A 12,436-nucleotide genomic window follows, 5' to 3' on the forward strand; every position below is an offset into this window, starting at 1 on the left:
GGTCACTTTCTGGGGGGGAAATCCCTCGCGACCATAAACAGAACTTTCTGCAAAGGTCAGGTAGACCTACCAATTGACCCCACTGGTTAGTAAAAATCAAGTTGATTGTGAGAGCAACGGGACCATTTGTACCTAAACGTTTTTTCATGGAAATTACCTATTCACTTCACTATTCAATACCATCAACACTTGTAGTTAGATCCTCCATGTTTTCATCAGGTGGGTTCGGTTCTTTCACTAATGAAGGATTCTATGTTTTTTCCAATATGCAGCCTTCTAATTTGAATGAAATATAATGATACAAGCCAACTTCCATAAATATTTCGACAAACTGTATCTAGCTTGCTACGTTACATTAATAGCAAAGCAGTTAACCGAGCTGAGTTTACAAAGCGACTAATGCCATGCCTTTGTTGATATGGGCTTTCCACGTCGGTTTGTGCGTTATGAGTGCGTTTACGGTCAGTTCATGTCCGCACCCGCACAGATAGTAAGAATAGAGGTTCGCTCTTTGAACTGACTGAAGGTAGGATGGGAGGAGGCGGAGTGCGAACGGATGGGACCGTGCGCGAGAAGGATATGCGGACCTAGGAAGCTTCGCTCTCTAGCTCCAACACATCATTAACCTTCGGCTAAAGATCCGCGTTAAATGTTACTTTTTTGTTTTTTGGGTTACAGCAAGCGAGAACGCCGGTGGAATTTATTTTTTTCATCAGTGGAGGTAGAAACCTACTGTTCATACAAGTGCCGCACATCAGTTCGATCATTACGGCGACAATAAAGACGAGGTAAGGAACTGTCCAGTTTATTTCCAAACGAACAAATCACGTTTCTGGTGATAGTTTATCAAAATCATGTTTGAGATACTTAACTGATTTATAGCCAATGTAAGTCGCTCTAGGTTAATAGTCCATGCTAAAGCACTAAAATGTAGTATTTAGCTGTCTGTCTGTGACTTATAAAGAACAAGCTGGTATTTCCTGTTGCATTGTGTATTAATTGGCACATGTAATACCCTTCCTAAACACGCTAGCCAGCAGTACCATTGTTTTCTGTTGTACAGTGTAATGGGGAGGTTGGTCACACAGCATATAGATTGTAGCCTACGCCACTTGATACTTGAAAGTTGTATTTCTTTATTTGTTTATCTAAAGAAATACGGTCACCTAAAAAGATTACAACAAAAAATTATATAAATGCATATTTTCCCATCAACCTCATCTACTTACTTCAATTCTGCTACAGTGGTGACTGACTGAGGTTTGACAACAAAACATGTTTGTACTCGTTGTATTGTAAACATTACAATATGTTATATTTTAAAAATGCTGTTTACCGATATGTTTGGTAAAACTGAAAAACCAGCTGTAAGGCAGATCAGACCTCTACCTTAGAGGCGATTTGCATAGATTTTCTGCAAATACACTCGCGCGAACACACACACACTTACATATAAATGGGGACACAGGTTGATTGCCCTTAAAATTACTTTCACGAATCCCTAAATGTTACTCTAAACGTACCCGCAACATAACTCTAACCTAGACATCAATAACCTAAGATTCATGCCTAAACTTAGTCTAGTCCAAATGCCTAGGTGCCTATACCTGGTATTGCCTAACTATCACCCCAGTTGTGTCAACGTCAAACCTTGTGGAGACCAGTTTGTAAGGTTTAACCACCTTGACCAAACAAACCCCAATAATGTTAAGTGTTACACTAAACCTAACCTTTAAGCCAGAATTAAGATTTTTCCTATTGGAGACTAGCTAAAAACTTGTGGAGTCTGTTTTTTTTTGGTTGTACTGTCTTTGGGGGACATCAGACCCCCACATGCGTTGTTTGACCTTGATAACACACACACATAGTTGTCTCTCTCTCCTCATAGAGACCTGAGACCTTCACCTTGACCCAGAAATCCATGGTGCCTATTCCCTAGCCTTAAACCTAACCTTCACCTCAACCTGAATATCCTGTCCTTGCCTGAACTCAACCTAGCCCAAACACCTAAATCTAAACAGTAAAGCCTAAACTTGAATGTAAAACCAATTCTAACACCATGCCCAATTTAAGTTTTTCCATAAGCCTGACCTAACCCTAAATCCAAAAATCTAATTTTCTTTAGTGGAAACCCGCAATAAGAATGTATTCCCCATATTTTTCAGATCTGACTGTCTTTATGGGGACATCCGGTCTAACATATACACATAGACATGGTTCATACAGGCACAAACCTACTGACTGTCTGTGCTGCACTATTTATGTACAATTGATTCAACTTCCCAACCAAGATACAACCCGCTGGGCAAGTCTAGTTTTGATTTAGCGTATTTGGTTGAGGTTGTTGAAGTGATAGCAACAAAAATAATATTAATAATAATTTATTGCGTTTGTATAGTACTTTCTCTTATAGAAGAATAATCTCAAATCGAGTCAGTCCTCTATGATGATTTAACAACCCCATTCTGCATTTGAATACAGTCATTCCTTATACAGCTCATTCAACCTTGATATTGTACATTCTACTGTGTATATAGGTATCATGACTGGGAATTGTTTCCTGATATTGGTTCTGCAGTGCTGACGGGGTACACCAGTGCTCATGTTATTGCACTGTTTCTTCCTGCTGAATACTGGGTGATTAATAAGTGAACAGTGTGTTGAGTATGAGCATAGCAAAAATTCACAGGAACAATAAAGACTTAAAAGACATTCAGAGGCACAGGTTTTAATGGCCAGACAGTGTTTAAAGACCATTTCATCTGTCAGACAGTGTTTAAAGACCATTTCATCTGTCAGACAGGTTTTAAGTCCATTTCTTCAGTCAGACAGGGTTTAAATACCTTCTCATCAGTCACACAGGGTTTAAAGACCATCTCATCAGTCAGACAGGGTTTAAAGACCATCTCATCAGTCAGACAGGGTTTAAAGACCATCTCATCAGTCAGACTGGGTTTAAAGACCATCTCATCAGTCAGACAGGGTTTAAAGACCATCTCATCATTCAGACAGGGTTTAAAGACCATCTCATCAGTCAGACTGGGTTTAAAACCATCTCATCAGTCAGACTGGGTTTAAACACCATCTAATAAACCAGACATGGTTTAAATACTATTTCATCAGTCAGACAGGGTTTAAAGACAATCTCATCAGTCAGACTGGGTTTAAAGACCATCTCATCAGTCAGACAGGGTTTAAAGACCATCTCATCATTCAGACAGGGTTTAAAGACCATCTCATGAATCAGACAGGTTTTTAAGACCATCTCATCAGTCAGACTGGGTTTAAAGACCATCTCATCAGTTGAACATGTTTTATAGACCATCTCTTCAGTCAGACAACTTTTAAAGATCATCTCATCAGTCAGACACAGACTCACAACTTTAGCTTGACTTTCCTGTTTCCTGGTAATGACAAACAATGGGAAGGAGAAAGCATGTGATATCCTGTCTGAGTGTTGTGTCACCCTGGACTCAAGTAACGAAATCGGCCAGAGTAGGAATTACACTATAAGGAAATGGAGCACAATTGTAGGTTACAAATATGCTATTCAAATAAAAATCTTAATTGGATAGAAAAAGCCACAACCATCTGTAAACATTTGATTCACAGAAATCATTGACCTCCAGTTCACTGCTGTCTATGGTAGTTGAAATAGCTGAACACACTCTGGACAGTCGGTGCTTATGTGCCTTTCCAGTCCCTGACGCTACAGTGATATTGAACAAAAGCATGGGGGTTGGTGTGTAAAGGGGTTAATATTGAATTTGAGGTTCATAAAAGAAGTGTTACACATACACAGACACACACTACAGTACAAAAGCAGGACAGCATTGTGTTGACTTTAGTCTAGGATGTTCAGTTGCTTTTAAATGGGGTCAGCACTTCCAATTCAATAAAGCTATTAACTGTCACAGAAGATTCCATCGCTGGTGTTCAGTCTGCACAGATAAGAGTCATTTGCTATTTAGAGTACAGTAAACGGGAACAAACAAAATATGCTGTTACAAGGTTATAGACCCTACCCACTCACTGTAGCTCCACAAACTAATTGTTTAAATACAACAAATAACAATCTGTCATTTACCAGACACTCTTAAACAGGGCGGTTTACTGGGCCCCCCATGGGAGTTGAACCCACAGCCCTGAAAGCAACATGCTCTAAGACCAAGAGACAGAGTAGACCTTCATTTGATGTAATTAAATATCCTACAGAAGCAACTCTGCAAAAACAGGCTCTGAGAATAATGCTGTTATTACTTCCTACCATTAGACCAATCTTCTCTTTTGTACCAAAGTCTGGTCATCTGCATTTTGTGTTTTCCCCACACATATCATTTGAACCTTTTTCATTCACATTGAGCAGGAGGATTGGTAGTTTGGTCATTCCATGAATTTAGTGCCTTTTGCGTCTATAATATTTTAAGTAGAAATGGTTCACAATTAATGAATGACAACTTGGTTGATGAGCCCTTTGACCAGATGGAGAAATCAATGTACTTCATTTTTAATAGGCTATGAATAAAGCCTTTTAGTGTCAAATCCAGTCCCTTCATGTGAATTCTGGGAAGTTTACTCTGTTACCCATACAAAAGTTTTTTATTGTGATTCTCCACATTGCCCTTTGTTACAACAAAGTTCAATTTCTCCTGTCATAAGAGGATATATGTTAGTGTAGAGTCAATCCTGATAAACAGAGCTCCATTACAGTCAGCCCTATTAGTATCCAACCCTGTTACAGTCAGCCCTGTAAGTATTCAACCCTGTTACAGTCAGCCCTGTAAGTATTCAACCCTGTTACTGTCAGCCTCGGTTAGTATCCAACCCTGTTACAGTCAGCCCTGTTAGTATCCAACCCTGTTACAGTCAGCTCTGTTAGTATCCAACCCTGTTACAGTCAGCCCTGTTAGTATCAAACCCTGTTACAGTCAGCCCTGTTATTATCCAACCCTGTTACAGTCAGCTCTGTTAGTATCCAACCCTGTTACAGTCAGCTCTGTTAGTATCCAACCCTGTTACAGTAAGTTCTGTTAGTATCCAACCCTGTTACAGTCAGCTCTGTTAGTATCCAACCCTGTTACAGTCAGCCCTATTAGTATCCAACCCTGTTACAGTCAGCTCTGTTAGTATCCAACCCTGTTACAGTCAGCCCGGTTAGTATCCAACCTTGTTACAGTCAGCCCAGTTAGTATCCAACCCTGTTACTGGTAAACCCTGCTACTTTATTTGGCACTTATGCCTAGGTATTTGTCAATTTATTTGGATGGGAATGCATTTTTATTAAATTAATTATTGTTCTCTTCATGAAAGACTGTCTAAATTAAGTGAAAAGTAACTAGTTGTTGTTCATGATCCCGTTATTTGACATGGTATATTTGGTTTCTTACAATCTGTGTCATCGGACAGTGTCAGCAAGTCATGTTGAGCAGGTTCTTTAAAAACTGTGGTTTTTTTTGTCTACTGGAAATACTCTAAATTCACTGAAAACATATGGTCAGAAAAAAATTGAATTAAGGGGAAAAAATGCTAATGTAATGACTTAAAAACATCTAGAGCTTTTCAAAGTTAAACTTATTTCAGTATGCTTAGTTGTACGAGTGCTACTCAACATGATCATGGGAGGATCTAATGTAAGTTCATGTCTGAAAGCAGCGCTGGTCAATGCCTGTTTGTGGGTCAACAGTAATCTTTAGGCTTAACAGTGGACATCAATTCAAAGTCCCTCCTACGGTAGATTGAAAGGGTATATGTTCTGAAGGGAAATGTGAGTTGCTGTAAAGAATTAAAGAATCCCTCTAACATTCTAAGAACCATATTTCTTTAGTGGAAGCGCAGTGGTTCTAGGGTTATTTTGCATATTGACATTTTATTACTGTAACAGAAGATTTGCTGAAAGCGTAAACATCTTTAAGTTTAATTTTAGACTAGCCTGACTGCTGGACACAGGGTATGTTTGTACTCATTATGGTCTAGTGAAAACCTCAGGTGGGTTGGGTGCCTGCAAGTTAACTGAGGGTGTCAAGAGGAAGACATGCTGTGATCTTTAACTCTCCCGAGCCTGTTGCTGCAATGAAACAGACAGTACAATTGTAAATTGTGAAATTAGGGAGTGTAACCTGTACAAAATAAAACCTCAAACCATTTTGTGCAGTGAAAAAACTCTGCAGGCTAGCTGCCTCCTTGTGGTGCGGTAGTAGTAATTAAATAAATAATAAATAGAAGACCATAGGTTCGAATCTCACTGATGACAAAATAAAAATGGAAAGTGTTTGCAAGATCTAAGGAAACTCTTTGCCATACTGTGCTTGGAGTTCAGAAAAGTGAAATTAAAATAAGTTTTTTTATTTTAATTATTTAATTTTTTCGATATAGGAAATATTTATTTTACATTTATTTGTAATAATAAAATAATTATTTGCACTTAATGCCCCCTGTGGAAGCGAAGTGGAAGAGAACCTTTGCAAACGTGATTCACACTATTAACACAACTCTTCCTTGTTGACTATTAACCAACCAAGGAGGTGCACAGACAGTGCATAACTGGACCCTTTCCTGCTTTTACGTCTGTTTTACATCTGCTCTTGTCCTTCCACAGGACATCCTGTGTTAAACAAATGTCGTATTCATTTTTTTCCCTTAGAAATCCATGGACCTTCTGAAATATCCCTTTGCAAAGGTGGTTTTTAGAAATTGATAATGTCACATTTCCAAGCATCAGTTGGAAATAGGATCCATTTAGTATAATATATTCATTTTGATTGACAGCTCATCCCCTTACACTGGTGGAATGCCCTACTGACGATGATGTTCATTTCCTGCTCCTCTTTGACTCATTGTGTGTTTGTTTTTCAGTGTGATGCAGCAAGCATAAAGCAATGGAATTAGGTCTAAAAGGGGCTCCTCAGCTGGCCGGGATTCCTTTGGGAGGCAGGGCTCCTATCACTTAGATAAAAGAGTATATTAAGACTACAACACAATTTAATTGTGGAAAGTGGATTGCCACATTTTAGGCATATTTCACCCATAATTCCCAGAGCACTTGTATTTCCTTCTACATAATTTTGAGGATGGACATGAGGAGGGATTTATAGATTTTGTGCCAGTGGACACTGACTGAGGCACTTCACATTAAGTGCCCCAGTCTCCTGGGAAGACTGGGTAATGTCACAATTCCAAGCATCCAGATTCCAGACACTGTCTTCCTGCATGGCCCCATTTCCACACAAAATGGAAACAGAAAATAGTTTGCTCTGGGCATCCCTTTTTACAAGGAGCTATATGACTGAACAACGTAGCTTGGTCGGCATACCATTGTGTGTGTAAATTATGGTCGCTATTTCTGTTTTAGAGGCCATTGTGGTGTATAGGAAGGCTTGTTTCTATTTCTAAGATGAAGCCTGAGCTTTGGAACAACCTGTGTCCCACCGGGTCCAGCGGCTGTGGTTGTGCACCGAGGAAGGCCAGAGGCTGTAGCTAATAAGAGCCAACATCAGCAGGAGCACAGAAACACGTTAGCATCCTTTTGTTATTGTTTGTTGGTTCCTCTAGCTTGGCAGACCAGCACTCATCTACTCTGAGGCTCGGAATAGGAGAATAACTACAAAGCAGACACTTTGTCTAGCCCTGTCTGCCCTGCCTGTCTGTCTGCATGTCTGTCTTTCTGTCTGTCTTGTCTGCCTATCTGTCTGCCTGTCTGTCTGCATGTCTGTTTTTCTGTCTGTCTTGTCTGCCTGATTGTCTGTCTGCCTTCTCTTGTCTTCCTTTTCTTTTCTGCCTTTTCTTGTCTGTCTTCCTGTCTGTCTGCCTGTCTGTCTGCTGGCTGTAGATGCTGTATCCTGCTCCTCTGCCTGTCGATGATCCTTCCTGTAATTACCCTGTCCGTGTGTATCTCCGCCTCCTTTTATTATCCTTTCTTTCTCACTATATCTGCCCATCTCTCTCTCTATCCCTCCTGATGCTCTGTCCCTCACACCATTTCTGTTTCCCTTTTACTCTCTCTTTCTCTGATTCTCTGATCCTCTCTCACTCTCCATCTCTCTCTCTATCCCTCCTGATGCTCTGTCCCTCACACCATTTCTGTTTCCCTTTTACTCTCTCTTTCTCTGATTCTCTCTCACTCTCCATCTCTCTCTCTCTTTTACACAAAAACACACACCCCCACACTTATGCACACCGAGCTGGAGTGCTCATTTGGGAGGTGTACTAGGGCCTGCAGGATAATAACCACTAAGAGGCCCGCTGATGGGGTTGGGGGTGGATGGGGAGACCCCATCTGAAATGGGGGGTGGATACAGAGAGGAAGACCTAAGCTGAGCCGTTAGTATTCTCTGACTGAACCAGCAACGGAAATGTGCGTGTTGAGTGTGGAAGCAGGCCCCTTCATGGGGCAGACATATCCCACAGCCTTGAAACCAGGGTGATCAATACTGCTCAGTGGTAATCCCTCCTGTGGGTGCATCACAGGGCTACTGCCGGAGGGGACGGTTTGGTAAAGACACGGTTAGCTCCCAACAGAGCCCTTTGGACCTGGGATATTGAGTTTTTCCCCAGCAGAGCCCTTTGGACCTGGGATATTGAGTTTTTCCCCAGCAGAGCCCTTTGGACCTGGGATATTGAGTTTTTCCCCAGCAGAGCCCTTTGGACCTGGGATATTGAGTTTTTCCCCAGCAGAGCCCTTTGGACCTGGGATATTGAATTTTCACCCAATAGCTTGTCTGCAGCCTTATGTGTATTCTTTATTCTTATTTTCTCATGTCTTCTGTGTTTTTTCTGTGTTTGCTCAAATTGGTTGACTTTAATGTTCATTAAATGTCATTTTAGTCACAGGGATGTTTGTCAGAATGAAAGCTATGTTGTATGTCCCACGCATGGCTGACCCCTGCATCATTAATGTTGTGTTATTTGAGTCCCCCTCCCTCCCTCCATATGACCTCCTGTCCTCCTCCACACTCATGTCCATCCCCAGACCCAGCGACAGATAGCTGGGGTGCAGGTTAGCAGCGGCAGGTAGCTGGGAAGCAGGTTAGCAGCGGCAGGTAGCTGGGAAGCAGGTTAGCAGCGGCAGGTAGCTGGGGTGCAGGTTAGCAGCGGCAGGTAGCTGGGGAGCAGGTTAGCAGCGGCAGGTAGCTGGGGAGCAGGTTAGCAGCGGCAGGTAGCTGGGGTGCAGGTTAGCAGCGGCAGGTAGCTGGGGTGCAGGTTAGCAGCGGCAGGTAGCTGGGGAGCAGGTTAGCAGCGGCAGGTAGCTGGGGTGCAGGTTAGCAGCGGCAGGTAGCTGGGGAGCAGGTTAGCAGCGGCAGGTAGCTGGGGTGCAGGTTAGCAGCGGCAGGTAGCTGGGGAGCAGGTTAGCAGCGGCAGGTAGCTGGGGAGCAGGTTAGCAGCGGCAGGTAGCTGGGGAGCAGGTTAGCAGCGGCAGGTAGCTGTGGAGCAGTTTAGCAGCGGCAGGTAGCTGTGGAGCAGATTAGCAGTGGCAGGTAGCTGTGGAGCAGTTTAGCAGTGGCAGGTAGCTGGGGAGCAGGTTAGCAGCGGCAGGTAGCTGTGGAGCAGATTAGCAGTGGCAGGTAGCTGTGGAGCAGGTTAGCAGTGGCAGGTAGCTGTGGAGCAGTTTAGCAGTGGCAGGTAGCTGTGGAGCAGGTTAGCACCGGCAGGTAGCTGTGGAGCAGGTTAGCACCGGCAGGTAGCCACAGCGGATGGCTGGAGCCTGAAATGGCCTGGTCAGGCCAAGTCATTATAATCTGCTGCCCTTTGGTCCAGAACCTGTCATCCTGCTGATCCATCCAATTCTAAAAGAGTGGTGTAAATTGAAAGCGTGTGTCAGTTGTTCCTAATTAGCATAGGTAAAAGCCCCACCAAATTCCATAAAAGGGCATGAGACTGCAGGGCCGTGTGCACACAGAAATTAAAAAGAAATGTTGAGAGAGAGGTCAAGAATGCCCAAACCAAGATCCAGTCTGTGGAGCACCGGGTAGTTCTGAAGTGGAGGTACTGCTGCAGGAAGGGAACAGCAAACAAGCTGTCCTATTCAATAGCGTCAGTGGTGGGTATAAAATAACAACAAAAAAGAGGCATGGGATGCTATTACTCGTTTAGTGAACGCTGTATTCGGAGAAGGGCGCACAACTGAGGAATGGGGGCCAAAAATAATAATAATGTAAATTAAAAAAACATTATAATGAATAATAATGCAATTTGAATCCTATATATTATAAAACTGCAGAATTGAAGAAAACACAATAACTAATAATTTGCCACAAACATCACATTTGTGAATGTCAGAATCTCCTTGGATACTGCGTAAGTAGGTTTTAAGAAGGAATTTCTTCTTAAGAACGGTTACTGAATGAGGCCCAATGTACAGGCCAAATGTGGTATATTGCCTAGAGATAGTGTGTCTGGGGGCTGCCAGCTGTAGTGTGGGGTTAAAACCGGCTTGGTCGCTTCCTGAACATGTCACTGCTACAGTGTCTTCCCACAGTGCAGTTCATTGTTGCCAAGACAGCACCTTGGCCTGTTATAGTCTTTACCATTAGTGAACAGTGGGCTCAGTACGGCCTTGCACTCTAGTCACAATCAATCATTGGCAAGGTCTGCAGTGTAAATGTATGTTGTCGACACTGCGTGTTGTATTTAGCCAGCGATAAGGTGACATGGACAATGAAGGAAACCTAATACAACGACACTGTTCTTGGTTTCTAAAGACTTTGGGCTCTTGTAATAGAGATGGCTCCCCCGTAGATGGGTAGCAGCAGGTGTTATCCATACTATGGTAAAGTAATATTTACACCTGAGTAGGGAGTACAGAGACAGGGAGAGATGACAACGGTTTCATGGTGGTTTTTTATGTTTCAGAGGTGGGCTACCATTCAGGGACACGTTTATCAACATCTTTCTTGTCTGCAGTACTGATGTGAAAACAGACACCGCGTGCTTACCTGTTAGCACTTTTGACACTACACACCACTTGCTTTACTGTTATCAGTAAGTTATTACATGTCTTAGTGTGTTACACTTGCCTGTAAGACTGTCAGTGAGAAATCCTTAGTGCCAATTGCGGAGTATCAAAAGATGAAAACTAACTGGCCGTTCCACACGTAGCATTTTTGCGTCCCCCAGTCGGTCGCACTTCAGGCCAAGCTCTGTTCACATTGTGAGACATTGTGAGCTCCACTGTCACGTTGGTGATTTGCTCCAGTGGGTCAATGGCGTCTAATCCGCTGTGACTGCTGGGTGTATCCTAGCCTATGGTAAGCTAGCCTTTTCCCCTGTTCGGTCTGTGACATCCACCCAGGTTGAGGAGTCCTAACTCCTTACTGTACTGTTGTACCTGACAGATACTGTCGTGTCAATGATTCTAAAGTCAGAGGGTTATAAACCGTTAGCAGAAGTCCACAGAGGCTCTCTTATTACATTGTTCCCTAGTTATGGTTGTTTTCAACTGGCAAACACTCTCCTATGGCCGATCGTGTCTTCCTACCGCATATGGACAAGTTAGAGCAGTTGTTGAGTTGGGTTTAACTGATGAGAAACCCTGTGGTGTTTGTGGATTTATGGAGCATTGATTGTTAGCGTTGATGACGCCATAGATGGCCATACATATTCAATAACCTTTGCACTGGGTCCTTAAATACCTTCCCTTGGGCACCATTCTCATTACTGTGGTAATTGGACATTCATCTATATTTAAAAAACAAATAAAATCATTGTACTATTGTGCTGAATAGAACTAGACACACAGAAAAACACATAAAAAACAACTGAACAGGGATGTTTCATAAGCCATGCATAGCGTGACAATGGTGTCATTTAAAAAATTACTTCCTCAATAATAGAATAGATAGAATACCTAAACGAATACGGAGCAAGACAATCTGTCACGATGTATCCCCATATATTTTGGATGACTGTTCTCTGTCTTTTGTCCCTCTCTGACTCATTCAGAGTCATTTTTTCACTCTCTCACTGTCTTTCTGTATGTGTATTTTTCTCTCTTTCTCTCTCACACTCTTTGTCTCTTACAACCCCTGCAGAGATGTTTAGCGCAGCCATCTATGTCCTCGATCTCTCGCGTATCCTATTAAAGCCCTGCAGCTCCATTTAGTTTTTTCTCTCAAGCAGCTACTGAATTTGCAAATCTCAACTGCACCCACAATCCCCTGGGGCCGGGGGGCTTATTTGACGGGACAGACAGTGTGCCTCAGTCAGTGTGTGACATCGTGCCCTCCATCATTCCCTGCCTGTCCCCTCAGCTCCGAAGCATCTGGGTTAGGAACACACCATGTTTGTCACAGGCCAGGGCCTCCGTGGGGCCCCAGAGCAGGGTCCTAGATAGCAGAGAACCAGGCCACCGGTCCCCAGACATAACAGACATTTCAATGGGAAAGTGGGGGCAGCCCTAGGGCCTCTCTTCTCCACCCTGTACCCAGGCTGCGGGACACAGGGG

At 42.9% G+C, this 12,436-nt stretch overlaps 1 protein-coding gene across 1 annotated transcript in view; it reads left to right on the plus strand.

Moving 5' to 3' along the window:
- The first annotated feature begins 467 nt into the window (after positions 1-467).
- The window catches only part of frmd4ba (FERM domain containing 4Ba), a 53,440-nt gene continuing 41,471 nt past the window's right edge, over positions 468-12,436 (plus strand). The window contains exon 1 of the mRNA XM_020055768.2: positions 468-788. The gene's annotated coding sequence lies outside the window, so the exon portion shown is untranslated. The remainder of the gene's footprint in view (positions 789-12,436) is intronic.

Source organism: Esox lucius, chromosome 17 (assembly GCF_011004845.1).
Source record: "Esox lucius isolate fEsoLuc1 chromosome 17, fEsoLuc1.pri, whole genome shotgun sequence".
NCBI classification, from domain to species: Eukaryota; Metazoa; Chordata; class Actinopteri; order Esociformes; family Esocidae; genus Esox; species Esox lucius.